This window comes from Hippopotamus amphibius, chromosome 12, assembly GCF_030028045.1.
Source record: "Hippopotamus amphibius kiboko isolate mHipAmp2 chromosome 12, mHipAmp2.hap2, whole genome shotgun sequence".
Lineage (NCBI taxonomy): Eukaryota > Metazoa > Chordata > Mammalia > Artiodactyla > Hippopotamidae > Hippopotamus > Hippopotamus amphibius.
The window spans coordinates 103,208,978-103,233,219 of NC_080197.1; the positions used below are offsets into that span (position 1 = coordinate 103,208,978).

General features: G+C 41.5%; 1 protein-coding gene and 1 pseudogene across 1 annotated transcript in view; one reads left to right on the forward strand and one right to left on the reverse strand.

Moving 5' to 3' along the window:
• Positions 1-24,242, reverse strand: part of TAFA2 (TAFA chemokine like family member 2) — a 437,366-nt gene that overhangs the window by 160,482 nt on the left and 252,642 nt on the right. The gene's annotated exons all lie outside the window — the stretch shown is intronic.
• Positions 6,120-23,706, forward strand: LOC130833002 (transcription factor BTF3-like; annotated as a pseudogene).

The following is a 24,242-nucleotide window of genomic DNA, read 5'->3' on the forward strand; positions in this document are numbered from 1 at the left end:
ATGTCAACAACTAGAAAAATCTGGATTTACCTCCTCCCACCTTCTTACAGCAATCATTCTCTGTCACAATAAGGCCAGAAACAGGTGGTAAGAGATAGGCGGCGTGTAGACAACCCACAAAGCATCCACGCCGGAAGGACAGAGACGGCGACATTTCACAGCTGTTGGGTGGAGCATCACCAAAGAGCGTGCGGAAGAAAGCTCCCAGTCACACACCCTATTACAGGCGGCCAGATTGCAAGCCTAGCATTTAATCTGATGATTGTGTGCGGCAAAAATACAGCCAGCTTCTGCATATAACACCTAAATTCCACATGCACGTTTCATAACAAAATACTTTCTTTCCTTTTTAAGTAAAATGTTTGCGATTATTAAAGGAAATAATTTATAGTCAGAAAATCAGTTCTAAATATTTGCCCACTCAAGTACGATCAGAACTAGTAAGTACTTTTATTCCTCTTGCTCTAGTTGTGCTTGTCCTCTTGGGAAATGAGACCACAGGAGAAATTCACTCCATCCCAGCAACGCCTCCTTCACGCTAACGAAGAAGCAGACGAACGCCTGGCAATGATGACAAAACCTCATCTTTAGGGGTTCTTCATTAGGATAACTTTTGTAGCTCAAGAAGGATACATTCTCACTGGGGCTGCAGCTACAGGGATGAGGGATTCTTCTCTTTGTGAATTCAGCCTCCCAGAATGGCCCACAGACCATCAAACACTGGCTGCTAACAGCATATATTCAGGAGAGAAACACGCCTTTGCAAGAAACCACGGCAATACCGTCCCTCCCCTCAACACAGAACCTTCTCGGCGTTAAGTGAACTAAAAGGTTAAAGCTGTATTTCTGAAGGCCTCCCCTTGTATAACCGTCCCCAAAGGCACCAACATTAACACACTTCAACCTCACCAAAAAGTATAAAAGCAATCGAACCTCAAAAGAGGTACTGACGGCTATGTGTCGGAAGACGTGCCATTCTACCGCCCCAAAAGAAACCAAAGGAAAGCCGTCCAAGAAGAGGCATTTACTCAAGTTCACCAGAGTCCACACTCTGCTCTAAGAGTCACTGTTTCAGCCAAATGTTTGGACACCCACGGGTATCAGCATTAAACTCCAAGCAAGCCATGTGACAACACGCGACGAAGGAGAAACTGCAGTTGTGAGATGTGCGTTTTTATTGCTTCATTGTACACACTCCTTATGTGTGTTCAATATTTGTGCCTGACGTCGTAAGTCTTAATGCGCTCCTTCTGAGAGCAGAGTGGCACACCGTCAGATTTTCACGTACCAAAGTACTCTACTTACCTCTCGGGTCATAGCTTAAGCAACTGAGAAGTCGGCTGATTAAGAATCAAAGTAGCAACCACAGTGTTCTCTAAGCCTCAGTCTGCAATAAGCTGCGTCACGTATATACATTGCTTTCTGGCTTCTTCCTTTCGCAACGAGATTTCAGCTCCGTTTTAAATCTTACTTTTTTACCTTTCCAATATCTGGAACTTTCTTTTCTGAATAAAATCACATAGTATACAGTAATTCTTTCTTCTCTTTGCCACCAGCTGTTTCTTTCCGTCCCTAATATTTTCCTTACAATGAACTTGGTTTCCTCAGTTGTAGAGCAGGTATGTTCCAGCAGTAGGCAAATCAGCAGTCAAGCAGTTACATGTGCCATCCTGAGGACTTTTCCCAGTGACTAGACTTATTAGATTGTGCAATTACATCCCAAAGTGGTGGTAGAAGGCTATTACCTGAATCTATTTTAGAAAAATGCTCCCCACACACCCTGAGTAGAGGGAAGTCTTACGTTGGGGGGGGGGGGGGGGGGTAGGTAGGACTGATCCAAACTACAGCTATTGTCATCTCATATTTGTTGAAAATCTACTGACCTTATTTCCTCCCAATTCATATCCTCTTACTTCATTGTTGGGAATAAGAATACAAGACACACGAGACAGAATACTACACAAATCAACTGTGCCAGATACCACGACGCTTTTACAGCAACTTAACCAATAATCCCTGAGTTAACACTCTTCCTACAATTAAAGTACTTTGTATTTCACAAATTAGACGTATTACCAAATCACATTAAAATAGGTAATATCTTGAAAGGATAAAAGTCATGCTGTGTATATCTGGTGGAATATTATGCAGCCTTAAAGAGGAATGAAATTATGGTACTGGCTACAACATGGATGAACCCTGAAAACATGCTGAGTGGAATACGCCAGCACCAGAAGTATAGTGATTACAGTGCTCCACTCACGTGAGCCACCCAGAAAAGGCAGAGCCGTAAAGGACAGAAAGCAGAAGAGAAGCTACCAGGAGCTGTGGGGAAGGAGAAGTGGGGAGTTACTACTCAACAGGTACAGGGTTTCTGTTTCAGGTAAGTTCTAGAAGTGGGTACTGGTCATGGCTGTACACCACTGTGAATGTACCCGGTCCCACTGAACTGTACACGTTAAGTGGTTAACATGGTAAATTTAGGATGCTATGTTTATCACAATAAAAATAAGGGATAAATGGTAAGACAGCAAGAGTCATACATGAAACAGGTCCACGCACCAGCCCTACGATAAAACCTACATTTATTTTCTTCACGGCACTTACCCGTGTTTGACATGATGATGATGATATGTGTGCTGACTTGTCATCCCTCCCTCTCTGCCCCTGGCAGAACTCAGACTCCATCAGAGCAGGAACCCAGGCCTCCGATCAGCTCTTACAGTGCTCCTTGTCGCAGAGCAGGTGCAGAATAACGACTCGCGGAACAGACGAATTAACACATGGAAGAAATACTATATATGTCCTTTCAATTTGGAATTTGGTTATTCACCATGGTCATGTAATTTTTCTCATGTCTGATAACATTTAATGCCTCCATCTCTTGCCGGCAGTGGGATACTTTCACACGTTATTTATCTCATACGTAAGTCCTGTCTCTGTAACCACATCCTGAGCTCCTTGAGAAACCACACGCTATAGCTCGGCCTCCCCCACTCTCACAGGGCCACGTGGCGTCCTAAGAACGTTCACATCCAGGATCACATTCGATACGCGTGACCACAAGGCTGGCAGGTACAATCACCCCCTTGCAGAGACGAGGACACAGGCTCAGAGAAATTGATTTGTTCAAAGTCACAGTCTCTAAGTGGCCGCGCCAGAGCTCAAAACCAGGTCTTCTAGCTCCAGGTCCAAAATTCTTTCCATTAAAAGTCTGGTAGTGAGAAAATGATGCTAATGTCCTATTTTCCTTACATTAAAATAGAATATATACTTCAAATAGAATATATACTTCAAAAAAATTCCTGCTAAATTTGGGGTGGGGGAAGATTTATACCAAAAAAAAGATACCTTGACCATGGGTTTTTTTAAATGCTCAAAAAGATGCAAATTATACACACCTGAAACTAAATTTAGCTAACCAGTTACTGATGTAATACTAGAGGGAACGAGGGAGGGAGACAGAGAGGGACAAGGAGAGAGAAAGACATGTCCATGGACATGTGAGCTTTCTCCTTCCATACCTCCCACTTCTCATTAAGAACCAGAAATCCAGAATCGTATCTGAAGTCTCTCAATTCTAAGTGTTCTCAATTAATTACAATTGTAAAGAACACTTTGCATGCCAAATACTGCCTGTGGGCAGCCAGTGTGCGGTCTCCAATCTAAGCCATCGTCTTTCTGAGTAGGGTTTAGAACAGACAGCACTGTCTAGTCATAGGCTATATAAACTCTGTTTGACGTGAATCAGAAAAAACAAGCAGGGAGGGAGCATATAAAGACAAAAATGACCTTATGCAAATTGGTATTTTCCCGGCACTTCTTATTTATTTAACTCCAGTGAAGACTGTGCCTAGATTTATGGGCTTCAAATGAGTGCTTTTATATCAAAGAACTGTACTTCTAGGAGTATTTTAAAATCTACAGATTTGAAGATGCTTAGAACATGAAAGCAACATAAAACTAAGCATGCCTTCCATGGGAGAATCCAGAGGCTAAAACACAGCATTCGTTCTTGCAAGCACAAGATCCAACTCTATGCTTTAGCAGCAGCACGTAAAGATCATAATTGAGGATGAAAGAAAGAAAAGGACCTACTGAAAAGCAGATGTCTTGAGCTAGAAGTAGCAATCACAGCATCTGCACTTTGGCGTCAAGTAGAAAACACTGGAGGAAAACAATAAAGCACAAGGTATAAAAATACCAAATAAGTCAGCTGGTTCTTTTCAGCTGGGAGGAACAAAAACTACCGAGTACAAAAGGATATTCAGAAGACTTTGGTAAAACTCTGCAGCCTTAAATAGCTCATGGTTCAGACTAGCTGGAAAACAGAGGCAAAGGAAGTAAATGGAAGATAAAATGTTTGTACTTAGTTTTCTCCTAGTGTAAGGCTCAAAGGACAATTCAGACCAGCTTCAAATTAATTCTTTCACCATACTCAGTAACACGACTTCCTTGCTGGTGCCGTCTTTCACATACCAAAGTCACCTCGATTTATCACACATGACTTTCTAGAAGGCACCCTAAAAAAGCATCTAACGTGAATGTCTTGGCCAACATTCTGTTCTCTGCTTACATCTTCTACTGACTACATGAAAATGCAGAATGAACACATATGTGGAGTAAGAATATTTGGATTCAAGTCTTGGTCACTTGCTACTGCTTAGGGTGGTGGTTTCTGGAGTCACTTCATCTCTTTGAGCCTCAGTTGATTTTTTGGTAAAATACAGGTATAATACTTGCCTTAACTACCTCACAGGGTTGTTGTGAAAATCAAAAGAGCTAACCTATAGGCAAGTGTCGTACAAGTTTTAACCCTAATAATCATTTCATTTAAAGAGTCAAAGTTTCATCATTCAATGAAACCATAGCCTCACCGATCATTCAACGAAACCACAGCCTCACTGATCATTCAACAAATATTATTAAACATCTCCTGTTACTCTACATACTGGCTATAATGTAGCTGTGAAAATGACAGGCATGGAGCCTACAGTGTGATTAAAGCTGTACATTCTTAATTTAAGTTTTGGCACTAATAAACAAAAAAATCCCTCTTTCAGCTGCTAAAAGGATTACAAATACGTTTTTGATAGAGTATTGCTTGTTTTCTATTAATTTCCATAAAGAAAAGAATATAATGGCATATTTTAACTAAATTCAGAAAGACACTTAGCCTGAAATCACAAAGTACTGTTTACTATACACGTGTCATCGGTATGTAGCAATTATTAAACAGCACAGACAGCATTTGCCATCAGGCAAACTTAAGGGAAACGCAGCTGTTTACTCAACGTCTGGCTTGGGGAAATATCCAAAATAGTTATTATTGAGTGATGATTTTACGCAAGGCCTTCTGGTGGGCCTTGTAAGTGATACAAGATTGGCACGTTCTGTCCTTCCTTCAAGGGACTCATCATAGAGGAATAGACATAAGATCTGTAAGATGATGTAAGCAGGAGAAGGATGCATGGAATATTAAATAAAAGACTATAGAGGTTTAGAGACACAGACCAAACACCCCCGTCAAAGTCCCTTCATAAAATGTTGACAAAAAGGACAAAGCACCAGACGAGGAATCAAAATCCTCAGATTCTAATTATGTCTTCACCCAAGTCTGGCTGCATGAACTAAAGCAAATTATTTCAATTCTGCTTTCCTATCTATCAATATAAAATAAAAATAAAAAAACATTACCAACCTTCTGGCTTTCTCAGATCCTTTTTGAAAAACAATCAGGATAGGATAAACAGATTTATCGGAATATCAGTTACTCCACAATGTTGGTAGTTGCATTAGGTAACAGATGGAAAGCACCCTCAGTGCTTCTGCCACTAAGAATGTCCTCAATAAGTGCTCAGCCTGGACCTGAAGTGGGAAATAACTGAACGAAGCCTTAAAGTACAGGTAAGATTTTAATAAGCACCGATGATAAGAAAGCACGCCACATCGAGGCGTTTTTTGATATTAAAGTTAAGTTTGATTTAATACACATGTCACATACTTCCACCTTCCCAGAAATGGTCGCGTCATCTTAGTTAAAAAAAACGTAACCTATTATGACTTAAATCTACATCCTGTGATATGTATGTTTGGACAAGTTTAGGCAAACAGCAAAGATGCGGGTGTCCTACCACCAAACTTACAAGCATGGAGAAATGCTCAAGCCAACTCGATATGGGGAAGGACACGGAACCAGGAACACGCACGGCTTCGGAGTGGCAAGAGTCTCACTCGGCTTCACGCCGAAGGCCACGGACTGGAGTACTGAGAGTGAAGTCTGGAAGAACGCATCTCAAAAATAAGGCAACGGGCTCAGGGAGATGGAGCCACTTGCCCGGGAGGGACACACCCACATCCAGGTCCTCTGATTACACATTCCTTGTTCCTTCCATCAAGTCGCTCTACAGCAACAGCAGCGGGCGTGACATACACCAGATGAAGAGGAGAGAGAGCTCCTGGCCTTCACATTTGCTGGCGTTTTGCGCCAAGGGAGAAAGACGACACGAGGCCAGGGTGCAGGGACGCTCTGGTCCTTTTTTATTCCTTCTCCGTGTTCGACTCATTCCGTCCTGAGACTTGTATACAAATCTCAAGTTCACAGAACCCTTGACACCATCTGCTGACACCACATTGTACAAACATCAAATTTAGATGATAATACAATGAAGTTTTAGTCTACTTGGGAACGTAATCCAATCTGTGAATGATCTGAGGAGCTTATTCCACCTCAGTTCACCTCTGCTGCTCCCCTGATTCTGGATTAACTCTTTCCACCTTCGGGCGTAAAGAAAAAAACTGGCCACTGTATTAAAATGTATTTAAGGAAGCAGTTGTATGCTGGAGAGCTGCACAGCGGTCCCCGGTGGTAAACAGACTAACTTCGGACTCTCTGCTGCTTGGGCCTACAGCTATCGCTCTCCTTCATCCGCTGCGAGTGACGTGACCGCTGATGTTATGCCATGCCCAAGCAGGCTGCATTCCCACCTTCCGACAGCAGACAGCACTACTGATGTAAATGGGTCTTCTCTCCTCTCGAAATTTCTGCTTCTGTGCAATGCAGACAATCCGTCTAGGGATACTGTCTCCACTTCATCTCAAGAACCAATCAGAAAGGAACCCAGAAAATACAACCAAGGGAATGCACCTAAATCTAGAGATAACTCCCACAGTTATGGCAAATAAGGGGTTGTTATTTGAAAGAGGATATGGGTAAGGCCTCCTTTTGATAAAGCAGAGAGCATTGGGACTTCCCTGGTGGCGCCGTGCTTAAGAATCCGCCTGCCAATGCAGGGGACACGGGTTCCATCCCTGGTCTGGGAAGATCCCACATGCCGCGGAGCAACTAAGCCCGTGCGCCACAACTACGGAGCCCATGTGCTGCAACTACTGAAGCCTGCACACCTAGAGCCCATGCTCTGCAACAAGAGAAGGCACTGCAGTGAGAGCCCTCACACCACAACAAAGAACAGCCCCCACTCACCACAACTAGAGAAAGCCCGTGTGCAGCAACAAAGACCCAATGCAGCCAATAAATAAATTAATTGATTAAAAAAAAAAGAGAGAGAACATTTTTCCAAAGCTGGAATCTACCTCCCCCTTCTTTAGACTCAGACCACCCTCCAGTACTTAGGATCAGCTCTAGCAGTTAGAATGAAAAATTTAAGTAGATCCAGCCCAGAATCATGGGACCCACATCACATTTGTCAGCCGGGCTCTCACAGGGTGCCCAGTTCTGGAAATGAGCTTCTACCATTTTCCCAGGCCAGACTTCTTTCTCTGGCACCTCTAAAGGACCTCGCTTTGCTCCTGCCAGCCCCCTGGGGTTCTCCCTGGTCCTGAAACTCAGCCCTAGCCTCTGCCACCTCCCCACAGGCTTCCCTGACACTGACTATCGGCTTACACCTCTCCTCCTCGCCACAGGAATTCTCTGGGCTATGTTGCTTTTGCCTTGTGGCCTAGATACCATGCTTCACCTATCAGGATGGACGTTCCCTCAAGGACCCAAGCTGAGCCTGTTGCCACCATCAGACCTTCATCGTGATAAGGTATAGTTCTGAGTCCAAATGGTCCCATCTGTGTCTCCTTGCTGGCATGGATCACTAGGGGCTTATAATCTAATTGAAAGAGACATACTTAAAAAAAAAAAAAAGACTGGCTCTTGGTTTTTGTTATTTTATACTGTCAGCTCTTACGGGCCTTTGAAATGTCAAAGAATAAATAGTGTGGTTCGTGAACTGGTAGGCTATTGGGCATTATTCAGCTACAATTAGGACAACCCGAACTGACACTGATGGTGTAATGGCAAAGCTGAGCGGTGGGTATGTAACTCAGGAACCAGACTTTCTGGATTCAGACCCTACTTGAAATTTACCAACGTTGGGCTATTGGACAAAATTAACAAGTGCTTCAACTATGAAATGGGGAAAACGATGTCTTTTTCAAAGAGCTGTGAAGATTAAATGTATGAATACATTTACACTGTTTAAGGTAGGCATCACAAAGAATAAATGCTCAACAAGCAGGTACGTATTATCCGGGTGGGCTGCCATATCTTACACATGATGAGAAGAGTCACAAAGAAGATCAAATAGAAAAATAAGTGTCGTATGGAAATCGGCTATTAACTCTTCCAAGGAGAGCCCTCTGACCCAAGCTGAATTTGCCTCCATGTATCCGTAACTATTTAGCAGGGACGTTTGGAGCACGAGGTCTGCCTTGACAGCTTGCTACCTGTGTGAAAGTCCTGTTAAATGTAGAAAACAGTGCTTCCTGCCTGATAGGATTAGCTTTATTATTAAATTAGTTAAGACATATAAAGCATTTAGAAACCACTTAAGTGTTAGCTGACTTCTATTACCAGTGTAGCCCACACAAGCATCGGAGAGAGCACATGATGAAATCAGAATGCCCCAAAGTGCTTAGAGCCAGGAGGTACCCATGTCCCTGACAAACACGCAGTCTGTCACTACTCTGGACCCATTCAGAACTCCTCCCACCAAAAGTAAATGCAAATCTTAATTGTAGCCGAAAGAGCACACCACACGGGAAAGCCATTCAGATCATAAGGCAGCAGTCACAGCCACATCCTCCTACAGAGGAGGCCACGTGCGCATCGTAAGTGTACAACAGCTCACGTGCTGCAAAGCTGTCAAAGGATGCAGTCTTCCTCAGAAACTCCGTGAGAGGCTATACTTAAAAGATCAAGTGGATAAGAAGAGTCTTAGAATAAAAATGAGGGGTCCCAAGAATGCAATAATCCACCTACACTGGGACCAGGCAAGCACAATCTGGAAACCAGGCAGGATCTGAAGAACCTAAAGGAAGGAAATTCCAGCGGACTGAGGCGTGGGTGTTACCAGATTCCTAGTGAATGGGCCCTAGAAATGAATACGTGAGTTTCACTCTGTACTGTTTGTAGTTGCACATAAAGATGTCTTAGTCACAAGGTAAATTTTAAAGTATATTTTCTTTTTTTTTAATTAATTAATTTATTTATTTATTGGCTACTTTGGGTCTTCATTGCTGCACACGGGCTTTCTCTAGTTGCGGTGAGTGGGCTACTCTTTGTTGCAGTGTGCGGGCTTCTCATGGCAGTGGCTTCCCTTGTTGTGGAGCACGGGCTCTAGGCGCGTGAGCTTCAGTAGTTGCGGCACGTGGGCTCAATAGTTGTGGCTCACAGGCCCTAGAGCACAGGCTCAGTAGTTGTGGTGCACGGGCTTCGTTGCTCCGCGGCATGTGGGATCTTCCTGGGGCAGGGATCGAACCTGTGTCCCCTGTGTTGGCAGGCGGATTCTTATCCACTGCGCCACCTAGGAAGTCCCTAGAGTATATTTCTTATTCCAAAATGCATATGCAGTTATTTCCAAACAAAGCCCTTCTGAGCCTCCCCCTGCCCAGCAGGGGTCAAACTCCCCGGGGTTTGTCAGCGGCTGTACAGCAGAGGTGTCCCCGGCTGGTCGGCCTAGACTGCTAACTGCCTGCCGGACCTGGGGAAAGTTACATAGTTTCTCTCACTCCCTCTTCATCTCCTTGTCTGCAAAGTGGAGCGAATGTTGGAATCTACCTAGTAGGAGTAGCGTGGTTATTAAATTAGCTAACCCAGACGAAACATTCAGGATGGTGCATGGCACACAGAGAAAAAAAATTATATATATAGTTTACCCTATAGGGTACCAAGGTAAAGGATGTCACATTTGTTTCTGATGAATATCTAAACTAACCAGATCCCACTGAGTATTCCAATCAGCGTTCTGGGGACCAGAGGGGACCAAAGCAGATGAATAACACCGCTTACAGAATAGTGCGTCTGCCCTGCTCCTCGGGGCTCAGTCCCCACACTAGGCTCACAAGTCCATTTTCTCGGGCTCTGTTGTACCTCTCACAACCTGAGTTTCCAGGGATTCGCTGCCTGAGGACCTGGATGGTTCCTCTGACCTCTGTGGACCTTACATAAGTGTCATGTCAGGCACAAAGCAGGCTTTCAAAAAAACAAATGATGGATGATCAACAAATGAACATCAAACAAGGGAAAATTATTTTAAATCCAGGACTACTTGCTAAAATCAGCAGGCTTTTAAACCCATGAACAAAATGAAATTATCATTTTAATGTTATTTTAAGAGGTTGCCACTAAAAGCATTAGCAGTGCTTTTTCAAGTGAACTGTGTAAACCGTCATGTTGGAGATCTCCAAACATTTTAATGGAATATTCCCACCATTTCCTTCTGTCACTTAAAGACTTAAAATTTTTTTTTCTGCCCCAAATGTTCTGAGAAGCGTGTGTGTTCTCTATGCGTTGGACTGCCTAAACATCGAAAAATTATCTGCTTCCCCACCAACCACTTTTTTTCCATTACCAGACACGAGGTTCTAAAGGCCCACAGTGACTAGGATAAATCATTCCATTTCTTCTACTCTATTAAAGAAGATATCTTATGTTCCACTGCCACAAAACCCAAGATGAACACCAGAAACAGCCCGTGGTACCACCATCCATCCTATTTCTCACTGTAGCATGAGCACCACATCATTCATTAGAAGCATTTGCTTTCTAAGCAGCTCTCACGCAGCGTTCGCTGAGCATAGCCTTCCCAGTGCAAGGTGGTGACTTCGAGGGGTACCGTCCAGAGATTAGGTCGCTCTGCGGAATTCTCTCCCATGCGACCACAGTGTGTTTGCATAAACAGAAATTCGCTCTATGGCATTCCTGTCACGTTTGCTCGGTAAGCAAGTAATTTGCCACTCTCATTACTCCAGGTACAAGGTACCTTGTGGAAAATCAATCTTCCTCCTGCTTCACACATCACCGCTGCCCCCGACACCCAGCGCATTCGGACTCTGAAACGGAGCTGTGAGAATAAGACACAAGTCTCTTTCAGCAACTGCATTATCCAAAGGGGCTAATGAATGATACACCTCACTGGGAAACCCCATCTGGGGGCAGGCGAAATGTCTACACACAAAGCAAAGACACTGTTTTGTGCAAAGCATTTCCTGTGCCAGAGGGAGGGATGTCTTAATAGCAGCTACAGGGGTTAGTGAACACATTTTCAGAAATGTTAGTCTACCATCTCTTCAGGTCACAAATCATTTTCTCCACCTCTTGACAGGCTGGAATTTGACTTTGAGAGACAATCCATCGCAAGATCCTGAATGGCTATATAATACGTCAGGCTTCCCCCCAGGGACAGAGCCAGCGCAGACCAGCAGATGAAGTCATCCTCAGCGTTTTCATTGGTACCGATTGCTGTTTTTTCATCAAGATGTCCAACTCAACATCATAACATAATGCCAGTGGGAAAAAGAAGTGGAAATATTTTCATTCTCTACCTAGATCTCAAATCCAAGGAATGGTAATATGCTAGAATTTTCATGCTATATTGTGGCTCAAATGTATTTTAGAAAACATTTGAAAACATTCAAATGTCAGCAAATATTTACTGAATACCTATTATATTCTACTGTGGGAGCTGTGGATAAAATAATTAACAAAAGAAACAATGTCCTCCTCATGGAATTTATGTTCCAGGAGAGCAAAAGTGAATGCATATCTAAATAAACCAATGTGACAACTTCAAGTATTGATCAGGGCGGTGAAAAAGATAAAACAGAGCCACATGACAGGCAGTGATGCAGGGGTGGAGGTTTCAAAGCAACACGAGATAGGATGGTACGGAAAATATTAGCCAAAGGAAATGGCCATGAGAAAAAAAAGAGGGCAAAGCATATTCTGGGCAAAAAAAAAAAAAAACAAAGCGAGAGAGAGAGAAAGAGTGCAAAATAAGGCAACGTGGCTAGCGTAGGTAAGCACGAGTCAGAAAACTGGTGTTGGCAGGGGTCAGAGCGCAAAGGCCTTGATGGCTGTGGTCAAGCATCTGGGAGCACTCAAAGGGCAGTGAAAAGCCGCTGGAGAGTGGAAGTGCAGGGAGCTCTGAAACACAGGGCAACGCACAGGCTCTCACTGCCGTTTCTTACAGGTGACTTTGTGCAGCGTTTCTGCGTGGATAAAGAGCTGTGGGGGTGGAGGCACGAGAACTGGAGGAACGGCAGGGAAGCTGGGCCATCGCCGGTGAGTCATGATGACGGTCTGACCTGGTAAGATATGGGCAGAGATGAAGAGAAGTACACACGCTTGTGATACGTCTGGGGTTTATACCTCGGGACTCGCTCACAGATTTGATGAGAGGAGAATAAGGAAAATACTGGTGTCATGAGTAAGTGAGAGGGGAGCTGGGAGTCCATAATTCTCTCTTGGATCTATGACGTTTGAGAAGACAGATGGGCAAAATGTTACTTGGGAAGTTGGGAGCACAAACCCGGAGCTTAGGGAGCGGAAAATTCTGGGACAAACGGGGGCTGTTTAACACCAAGCCATCCAAATGAGCTCACACAGAGGAGAGCTGCCAGAAGAAATACATGACACTAGCTAACCATGAATTTCAGATATAATGAGTATGTCCCCAAATAGGGGAGATGTTGTTGAAGGGTACAAACTTACAAAGATAGCTGTTTAGGCAGGAGAAAGCGTTCACTTTTACTTTCCCATGGTTGCCTTTATTTTTCATAAATATGGGAATTATAAAACAGCCAATATAGTAGGTAAAAAGTCCTGGAGATCTAACGCACAGTATAGTGATTATAGACAACAACACTGTATTATAAACATCAAACTTGCTAAGAGACTAGACCTTAATTATTCCCACCACAAAAAAAGAAACAGTAAAAATGTGATGTGACAAGGTGTTAGCTAATGCTACAATAGCAATAATATTGCAGTATAGAAATGTATCAAAACAACATGTTGTACACCTTACACTTATATAATATGACATGCCAATTATATCTCAATAAAAAGTATGTCCCAAACATTGCATGCAACAATACTTATACAAAAGTATGTCCCATTATTTTATGTGATTGATAGATACAGACGTGTGTATATACATTACATGGGACATACTTACACTAAAAACATATTACATGAAATTCAAATTGAACTGGGCATCCTGTATTTTTAATTGCTTTATTTGGCAACGCTAAAGATTTTAAATAGAAAAGACCAGGACCTAGTGCACTCCAAACTTTAGAGGTGGAACAGAGAAAGAAAAGTTTATAAAATGTTTGTAAGGAGCCTCACAAGGAGAGTGTGCTGTCACAGGCACCAAAAGAAAAAAGGCATCCCCAAAAGAAACAGATGCTCAGCTGAGATCAATGTTTTGACTGCTGCCCAGGGGTTGAATAAAATGAGCTCCACAAGTAACCACGACCGTGGGCGGCACGGAAGCAAGCCTTGGTGGCCTTGCGAACAGCAGCAACAGCGAAGTGGAAGAAACAGAAGACCCTCTGGAGTGGGATAAAGAGATGAGGAAGCGGAGACAGTGGATACAGAACATACGGTGGTAGCCCGGGGAGACGCAGGGCTAGGACACGCAGGAGGATGTACGTGTGCCGATGGGAGCAATTTGGTGGGGAAGGAAAAGTGGACAGTTCCGGACTGAGAGGGGAAAACGGCAGGACCAGAGCCCCTGAGAGGAAATGAGATCCAAACCGTGATGGACGGGCTGACTTATAGTAGTGGAAACAATTCTCCCATTTTAAAAGAAAGGAGGTAGGGAATGTGGACATGGTTTCCACTGGTTTCAAGTTTCATAAGTGACCCCACAGAAATATGTACACAAAAATAGTCCATTTATAATTGAATACTTTCCCTACATTTTAGTTTGGTCAAAACAACTCAGCTATTAAATACTCATATAAATAAATGTAGACATATTCAAAATGAGTTGCTTGTTTCAAGATGTTTTAATAACAAGACGAATTAGATAGCAGTTTAGGGGAAGAAAGTGTTCACTTTTACCTTCCCATGGTTGCCTTTATTTTTCATGCATATGGGAATAATAAAATAGCCCCTAAATTTTTATAACATCAAAACTGAAGTTTTTCTACGTGGAAATCACATATTCTTAAATAACATTTCCCATAACAATTGCACCATACCATACATCATTAAGTAGGTAAGTTTTACTAACACAAAGTGAAAGCAAATACTGCCAAGCTCCAGAGAAACAAAGGTCAGTTGCTGTGGGAACCATGCCTTGGACCTCCTGACCTGTGTGTGTGTTACTTAATGTGGATATTTGCATTAGATCTACTCCAGAATAAAACAAAAGCAGCTCAGCAGCAAAGAAGACAGAGCTGTATTTCGGGAACACAAAAAGAAACAGTGAAGACATTATAAAAACAGATATAATACCTTTAGAACATTTCTCCAAGAATCAGGCAGTCATTTGTCAGTTACCTGAGGTCCTGATAATATTTGCAAATGAATACAATTATTGCCCCATAGTACACTGTGTTCTTATTAACAAAAGAGTGATAGTCTGGCAAACAAAATTACCTAGTTTATTAAAGTTTCAGAGTAAGGATTGTCTGTGCAGTTCCTGTTATTTTTAACACAAAGCTCACAGCTAAAACAATCCTGTATTCTTTTTGAATATTTAAAGGAATGTGTCTCCTATCCATCCTGCATTTGAAGGCAAACTAATATTGCCTTTAGAACTGATAAAATAGGGGTGTATAAAAAATTCTTATTATTAAACCAACTAACACGTTGTTACCTATCGATAACACTATTAGGATTAAACAGGCCTTTTTCTCAGCATGGTTACTACAATTTAAATTTTTCACCTTCCCCGTATTTCGATAGTATTTATCTTAGATTCTCTATATGAACACAAGAAACAAAATCTAACCTCCGTAAAAGCAGAGGCTTTATATACCTTGTAGAGTATCTGGTACCCAACAGATAGTTAATAAATGATGGATGGATACATGGATGGATGGATGGCAGGCCAAAAAGACTATGTAGAGAGGATACTATGAAATTTAGTCAGATGGTAAAAAGAGATCATAAATACTTTCTTCCACTCTCACTGCTTCTATTCAACATTGTATTGGAAGTCCTAGCCACAGCAATCAGACAAGAAATAAAAGGCATCCAAATTGGAAAGGGAAGAGGTTAAGTTGTCACTATTTGCAGATGACAAGGTACTCTATATAGAGAACCCTAAAGATTCCTAATAAAAACTATTAGAACTAACAAATGAATTCAGCAAAGTAGCAGGACACAAGATTAACATACAAAAAACTGTTGCATTTCTTTACACCAACATTGAAATATCAGCAAGAGAAAATAAAAAACAATCCTGTTTAAAATCACATCAAAAAAAAAAAAAATACCTAGGAATAAACATAACCAAGGAGGTGAAAGACCTATACACTGAAAACTATAAAACACTGGTAAAGGAAACTGAGGATGATTCAAAGAAGTAGAAAGATATCTCATGTTTTTGGATTGGAAGAATTCATATTGTTAAAATGCCCATATTACCCAAAGCAATCTACAGATTTCATGTGATTTCCCTATCAAAATACCCATGACATTTTTCAGGGGACTAGAACAAATAATTCTAAAATTTATATGGACCATAAAAGACCCAGAATTGCCAAAGCAATCCAGAGGAAAAAGAACAAAGCAGGGAATAACCCTCCCAGACTTAAGACAGTACTACAAAGCTACAGTAATCAAAACAGCATGGTACTGGTACAAAAATAGACAGTAGATCAAAGGAACAATATAGAGAGCCCAGACATAAACCCACACACCTATGGTCAATTAATCTACAACAAGGGAGGCAAGACTATACAATGGAGAAAAGACAGTCTCTTCAGCAAGTGGTGTTGAGATAGCTGGAAAGCTACATGTAAATCAATGGAATTAGAACCCTCCCTCAAATCATTTACAAGAATAAACTCAAAATGGTTTAAAGACTTAAATATAAAACATGACACCATAAACCTCCTAGAAGAGAACAAAGGCAAAACATTCTTGGGCATAAATAGTAGCAATATCTTCTTAGATCAGTCTCCCGAGGCAAAAGAAATAATAGCAAAAAATAAACAAATGGGACTTAAACGTAAAAGCTTTTTCACAGCAAAGGAAACCATCAACGAAATGAAAAGACAACCTGTAGGATGGAAGGAAATATTTGCAAATGATGTGACAGATAAGGGGTTAATATCCAAAATGTACAAACAGCTCACAGAACTCAATATCAAAAAATCAAACAACACAATCAAAAAATGGTCAGAAGACCTAAACAGTATGTTTTCTTTCCAAATACACAGTATGTTTCTTTCCAAAGAAGACATACAAATGGCTAACAGGCACATAAAAAGATGCTCAACATCACTAATTATTAGAGAAATGCAAATCAAAACCACAATGAGGTATCACCTCAAACCAGTCAGAATGGCTATCATCAAAAAGTCTACAAATAATAAACGCTGGAGAGGGTGTGGAGAAAAGGGAACCCTCCTACACTGTTGGTGGGAACGTAAATTGGTGCAACCACTATGGGAAACACTACAGAAGTCCCTTAAAGAAACTAAAACTAGAGCTAATTTGGTCCAGCTAACCCACTTCTGGGTATATATCCAGAAAACACAAAAATGCTAATACAAAAGAACACATGCACCCCAATGTTCATAGCAGCACTATTTACATTAGCCAAGACGTGGAAACAACTCAAGTGCCCATCAACAGACAAATGGCTTAAGAAGATGTGGTACATACATATAACACAATATTACTCGGCCACAGAAAAGAATGAAATATTGCCATTGCAGCATGAATGGACCTAGAGATCACACTAAGTGAAGTACGTCAGAGAGATAAACATTGTATGATATCACTTATATGTGGAATCTAAAAAAATACTACAAATGAATCTGCATACAAAATAGAAACAGACTTACAGACCAAGAAAACAACTTACGGTTACAAAAGAGGAAAGGAGTTGGGGGCATGGGGGAAAGGATAAATTAGGGGTACTGGATTAACAGACACAACCCACTATACATAAAATAGAGAAGCAAAAAGACCTACTGTATAACAGAGGGAACTATATTCAATATCTTACAATAACCCATAATGGAAAATCATCTCAAATATATATGTGTGTGTATATATATATGTATGTACATTATATATATATAAATATATATAACTGAATCACTTTGCTGTACACCTAATATAATATTGTAAGTCAACTATACTTCAATAAAAAATAAATGTTTTCTTAGCAGGTGAGGAAAATAAAGCATATAAAAGATTCTCAGCAACTTGCCACCACCCACAAAGCCACAGGTTAGTGACAAACACTCTGATTCCATTTGGAAAATCCAGTCCTCCTACATTTTTTCCACCCTCCACAAAGGATACACTCACTCATCCCCAATCTACCCATTCACACACTCAAAAAGTAAAACAGACCTCAAAAATTAGCCCAATGACACTCCAGGCTCTTGTAGCTAGATCTTCCTCAGCTTTACTGATATATAACTGATATATAACATTGTGTAAATTTAAGGTATACACGTGATTATCTGATGCAAGTATATACTGAAAAACAAATAACACCTCCATCCCCTCACATAATTACCAGTTTCGTGTGTGTGATGAGAACATTTAGGATGTACTCTCTTAGCAACTTTCAAATGTATAACACAGTACTGTTAACCATAGTCACCATGCTCTGCGTTAGATCCACAGAACTTATTTACCGTGTCACTGGAAGTGTGTGCACTTTGACCAACATCTCCCCATTTCCCCCACCCCATACCCCCGACAGCCACCAACCTACTCTCAATTTCTATGATTTCAGCTTCTTTGGATTCCACATATAAGTGAAATCACACAGTACTTGTTTTTCTTTGTCTGACATTTCATTTACCATAATGCCCTCAAGGTTCATCCATGTTGTCGCAAATAGCAGGATTTCATTTTTACAGCTGCATAATATTCCATCCTACGTATATACCACATTTTCTTTATCCATTCATCCACTGACAGACATTGAGACTGTTTCCACGTCTTGGTCATTGTAAATAATGCTATAATCAATTTAAGACCTGATACCTGGGATTTACTCAAGGGTTTCAAAACCAACGCAAAGACAACAGAGCCGAGAGTCAGAGAGGGATTCACGAAGGTCAGTATTCCCTAGAACAACACCCAGGCTTAGTTTAAATAACCTCACCAGTTCAGATATTTGACAGCCTATACCTCTTTTTTTTAAATATTCTAATGCACTTTTTTTTTCAGATCTTTATTGGAGTATAATTGCTTTACACTGTTGTGCCAGTTTCCGCTGTACAACAAAGTGAATCAGCTGTATTTATACATATGCACCCATATCCCCTCCCTCTTGAGCCTCCCACCCTCCCTGTCCTACCCCTCTAAGGCATCACCCATCATCGAGTTGATCTCCCTGTGTTATGCAGCTGCTTCCCACTAGCTATTTTACATTTGGTAGTGTGTGTATGTCAATGCTACTCTCTCACTTTGTCCCAGCTTCCCCTCCCCCCCAACCCCATGTCCTCCAGTCCATTCTCTACATCTGTGTCCTTATTCTTGCCCTGCCACTGGGTTCATCAGTACCGTTTTTTGTTTTGTTTTTTTTTTAAGATTTCATACATATGAGTTAGCATACAGTATTTGTTTTTCTCTTTCTGGCTTGCATCACTCTGTATGACAGTCTCTAGGTCAATCCACCTCACTACAGATAACTCGATTTCATTCCTTTTTATGGCTGAGTAATATTCCATTGTATATATGTGCCACATCTTCTTTATCCATTCATCTGTGGATGGACATTTAGGTTGCTTCCATGTCCTGGCTATTGTAAATAGTGTTGCAATGAACACTGTGGTACATGCTTCTTTTAAATTATAAATTGGGGCAAACTCTTCACAAAGGGAACTTCTCAGTGGTTGGGGCTATGCTATTCCCACAGTTGTATCCCAGAAGTCCACAGCAGCACTGCCACATACTAGGTACTCCATACATGTGTTTATTGAATGAATGAGTGATTGAAAGAATGAAGGGAGACATTACTAGGTAGTCTGGTAATCTAATATTCTAACCTAAGGTATTAGAGAAAGGACTATGTAAATTCCTCAGGTGTTTAACGTTAAATAGGAGTTACTCCTTCCCGCCAAAAGCAGTGCCTTGTGAATAAGGACTTCATAAGACATAAGACTACAAATTCAAACAGCAACTGAAGAGAGGGAAGACAGAGGAGAGTGTGAGAAAGAAGGGAGGGAGAAAGTAAGGGAGGGGATGATGCCGGAGTTAGGGAGGGAAGGACTACAAAGGAGGGAGGAGATGATGCCCAGGTTAGGGAGGGAAGGACCACAAGGGAGGGAGGAGATGATGCCCAGGTTAGGGAGGGAAGGACCACAAGGGAGGGAGGAGATGATGCCCAGGTTAGGGAGGGAAGGACTACAGGGAGGGAGGAGATGATGCCCAGGTTAGGGAGGGAAGGACCACAAGGGAGGGAGGAGATGATGCCCAGGTTAGGGAGGGAAGGACCACAAGGGAGGGAGGAGATGATGCCCAGGTTAGGGAGGGAAGGACCACAAGGGAGGGAGGAGATGATGCCCAGGTTAGGGAGGGAAGGATCATAAGGGAGGGAGGAGATGATGCCCAGGTTAGGGAGGGAAGGACTACAGGGAGGGAGGAGATGATGCCCAGGTTAGGGAGGGAAGGACCATAAGGGAGGGAGGAGATGATGCCCAGGTTAGGGAGGGAAGGACCACAAGGGAGGGAGGAGATGATGCCCAGGTTAGGGAGGGAAGGACTACAGGGAGGGAGGAGATGATGCCCAGGTTAGGGAGGGAAGGACCATAAGGGAGGGAGGAGATGATGCCCAGGTTAGGGAGGGAAGGACTACAAGGATGAAAAGTAGCTGGATTGAGAGGATGGCACCAAAATATCTGTGCTCATAGATGAGGCAACAGGGAGCCAGTTCTTTATTCTACTTTTCATTTCTTTCTTTCCATAGAAATTACAGCCTTAAACTTAGCCAAAGCTAAGTATGAAATGCACAAGGAAAGTAATGACTCTGGGGTTATGAGTTAATAAAATTCTGGAATGAAAAAAATTAACAATGGCAGTCAAAAGTGCAAACTATGCCAAGATCTAATTGTATTATACTTTCCCAAATGTAAAAAACATTATGAAATATTTAATTATCTAGCAAACCCCACAGTGTTTTATCCACCCAGGGATTCCACAGACTTGCACACAATTATCTCTTCAGTTAAATACACAGCACGCAACACATGCTTGGTTCACATCCACATCACTGTTCCTGGTATTATGGGGTCACTTTAATTGCTGGAAGCTCTTGCTTTGCCAGTCTCTGTGCTTAGAGAGGTTTCCGTTTTCAGCGTTTCAATCTGCTTCTTTCAATCAGTACTCCTACACTGGTTGCCTATACCTTACAGGTGAGCCTTTTGGCAGATAATTTATTTGATTGTTTTTATTCTTATCTTGCCAGCACTTCAAACACTGAATGAAGGAAGAAAGAGATAGGGCTCAGCAGGCATTGCACAGCATGTCTCATTGTCAACAGAAATGCTAAATACGGACACTGATTTCTGAAAGACCCCAGTACCTGAGCTAAGCTTTCAAAGAGAGATGTAACTGTATTATCTGTTCTTTTCTTTTGCTTGCCATCAAGCTATCTGTGATATAAACAACAAATGGAGGATATAGTTATCTGAGAACATGGTACCCTAGGTGGCACCTTATCTCTGTTGTCAGTCAAGATGATTCCAATAATACCTGATTGCATGAGATATTACTTTTCTATACTATTTGATACATAAGAAGACAAGTAATGTACGTATAGTTAGGAAGAAGAATAAACGTGAAACACCACCTACTGACTCCACCACCAATTTAAGAACAAAAAAATTACCACTGCTCTTAAACCTATCTGTTTTCCCAGTGGCCCTCCTGCTTCTCTTCATCCAAAAAATAATCACTAACTTCCTTTCTAAAAAGTAATTTTAGCAAACATATATGTACTCCTAACCGATGTATTAATTCCATTTGCTTGTTTTGAGCTTTAAAAATATGGTATCATACTGTGTGTAATCTCCTGAAACTTGCTTCACTCAACATTACGTTTCAAAGATGTGTTTGTGTCGTTGCATCCAACTGCAATTCATTCATTTTCACAGTTAAATAATCCCTTGTGTGATGTCAGCAAAATATACTCATCCACTTCTTGTCAGTGGACATTTAGGTTGTTCCTGGGGGGTTCTGGTTTTGTATTTCTGCCATTGTAAATAATTCAACTAGAAATATTCTTATGCACGTCTCCTGGTTCGCACATGTTAAGAGTTTCTGTAGGATCTGCACATAAGAAAAGCATTGCTGGTCACAGGCAAAGCATGTGATTCCGTCACAACGTTGTTTTCAAAGGTGGCTACCCTACTTTACACCCCCGTCAGCTGCGCTGTCTGCGTTTCCATTACTCCACGCACTTGCCAACACGTGCTGCAGGAGAGTTTCTACGTTTTTGCATTTCAGTGTGTATAAGATGGTATCCGTCTTGGTCTTAATCTGTATTTCCCTGATGGTGACTTAGGACCAGTTTTTCTAATTGACACGTAGTTAACACATGACATCACACGAGCTGATGTCTCTTGTACGATGACATTCACTAATTTCTAAACAAGTAACAGATTCTAAAGTAAACATTCAGTATTATTCCTTTGTTTCCATCACTGAGGCACCAAGACCACATCAAGTTTTTTCATTAAATTAGCCAGCCAGTACTGAATTTTAAGTTGTAGATGTGATTACCAGTTTCTGATCTACTTTATAAGAAGCATGTTCGATTTTCTTTTAAGAAACTGCTGGTCACTTTTTCATGGTCTTCCTAAAATATATGCCTGCGTGTGTCCATCTGACTGAGAATATTTTCCCAAAAGCATTTTGTCTAATTTCTACGTAGAATTGTTTTAATGTTGTCAAACTTGACTTGTTTTCTAAGTTTCAACTTCTCAATTTCACTTCTTAAAATAATTTTAAACTCTATTTTCCACTTCTGTAGCTGAAAAACATTCCCTAAATAAAACTGGTATCTTTAAAGTAAGATATCAATACCATGACTACTTTCTACACGCCCACCCTACTCTCTCTACCCCTTTACTGCGCACACTTGCCAACTGTGGCGGAGTAAACGTGCGGTGTTCCTACGGCAGAAACAGACATATAAACCATGTAATTATAATGTAAAATCCATTATTTTCTTCAAGAGATCTTTTTTTTCAAGAAAGTGGATGTACTTGGCCTATAAAAGTTATTTTTCCCAGATAAGATTAGAAGAAATACAACAGGATTTAAAGTTGACTTGAAGGTACCATACCAATAAAACATTTTGGATTCACACAGCTTTGTGATGTTATGTCTCCCACGGCACCAAGAGACAATTTTAGGTCGTTAAACCCTGTCGGTTAACGATGGTGCTGATACAGCTACGCGTCCTCCCACAGACCTGCCACGATACATTTCTGAGAACGGGGTCTGTTTCTCTGACTATGTTTATGCATTTTACCTCTTTAACGTACACGACTAAGATAGCGGCACAACTTCTAGCAAACACAGTCTCATGACTTTTACAGCAGCTGTGACTGCGGACAGGGCTTCCAGCGCGGCACCTCTGCCACTTAAACCCTTTCACTGCGCTCTAGCTGCCCTCTTGCGTCCCCGCGTGTGTGCGCCTCATCTCAGCTGCTCTGCCCGAGACCCCCTGAGCGCCAACCCTAGTCCCCCTGCGCAGCCCCATTTCCGCTCCAACAAGACGAAACTATCAGGAACCAGGAGAAACTCGCCACACTGCAGGCACAAGTGCGCGTTGGTGGGAAAGGAACTGCTCGCAGAAAGAAGAAGGTGGTTCACAGAACAGCCACAGCAGATGACAAAAAACTTCAGTTCCCTTTAAAGAAGTGAGGGGTAAATAATATCTCTGGTATTGAAGAGGGGAATATGTTCACGAACCAAGGAACAGGGATCCACTTTAACAACCCTAACGTTCAGGCATCTCTGGCAGCAAACACGTTCCCCATTACAGGCCAGGCTGAGACAAAGCAGCTGACAGAAATGCTACCCAGCATCGTAAACCAGCTTGGCGCAGACAGTCTGACCAGTGTAAGGAGACTGGCTGAAGCTCTGTGCAAACAATCTGTGGATGGAAAAGCACCACTTGCTACTGGAGAGGATGATGATGATGAAGTTCCAGCTCTTTGGAGAATTTTGATGAGGTTTCCAGGAATGAAGCAAACTGAATTGAGTCAACTTCTGAAGAAGATAAATCTTGAAGAAGTTACGGGGAGCTGCTATTTTATATTATGACTGCTTTTTAAAATTTTGTTTATGGATCTGATAAAATCTAGATCTCTAATATTTTTAAGCCCAAGCCCATGGACACTGCAGCTCTTTTCAGTTTTTGCTTATATACAATTCATTCTTTGCAGCTAATTCAAGCTGAAGAAGCCTGGGAATAAAGTTTGAAACAAAGATTAATAAAGTTCTTTGCTTAGTAAAAAAAAAAAACAAAAAAAAAAACAACTCTTTCACTGCAATCTACTGATTTGGCCATAGGCATTAACATTAAAAATCCTATATTTTTTTGGTATGGTACCCTAGGAATCTAGCCTCTTGGCAACCTATTAAATCCATGCTGTCTATAAAATAATATAATCTAAGAATTCTAGCCAAACTGTGGAATCAGGGAAAAATATATCACCTCAGTTAACAGCTTTATATTTAAAAAATGACTAATTATCACTACATTTAAAGGAAGATATCAGAACCATGCCTA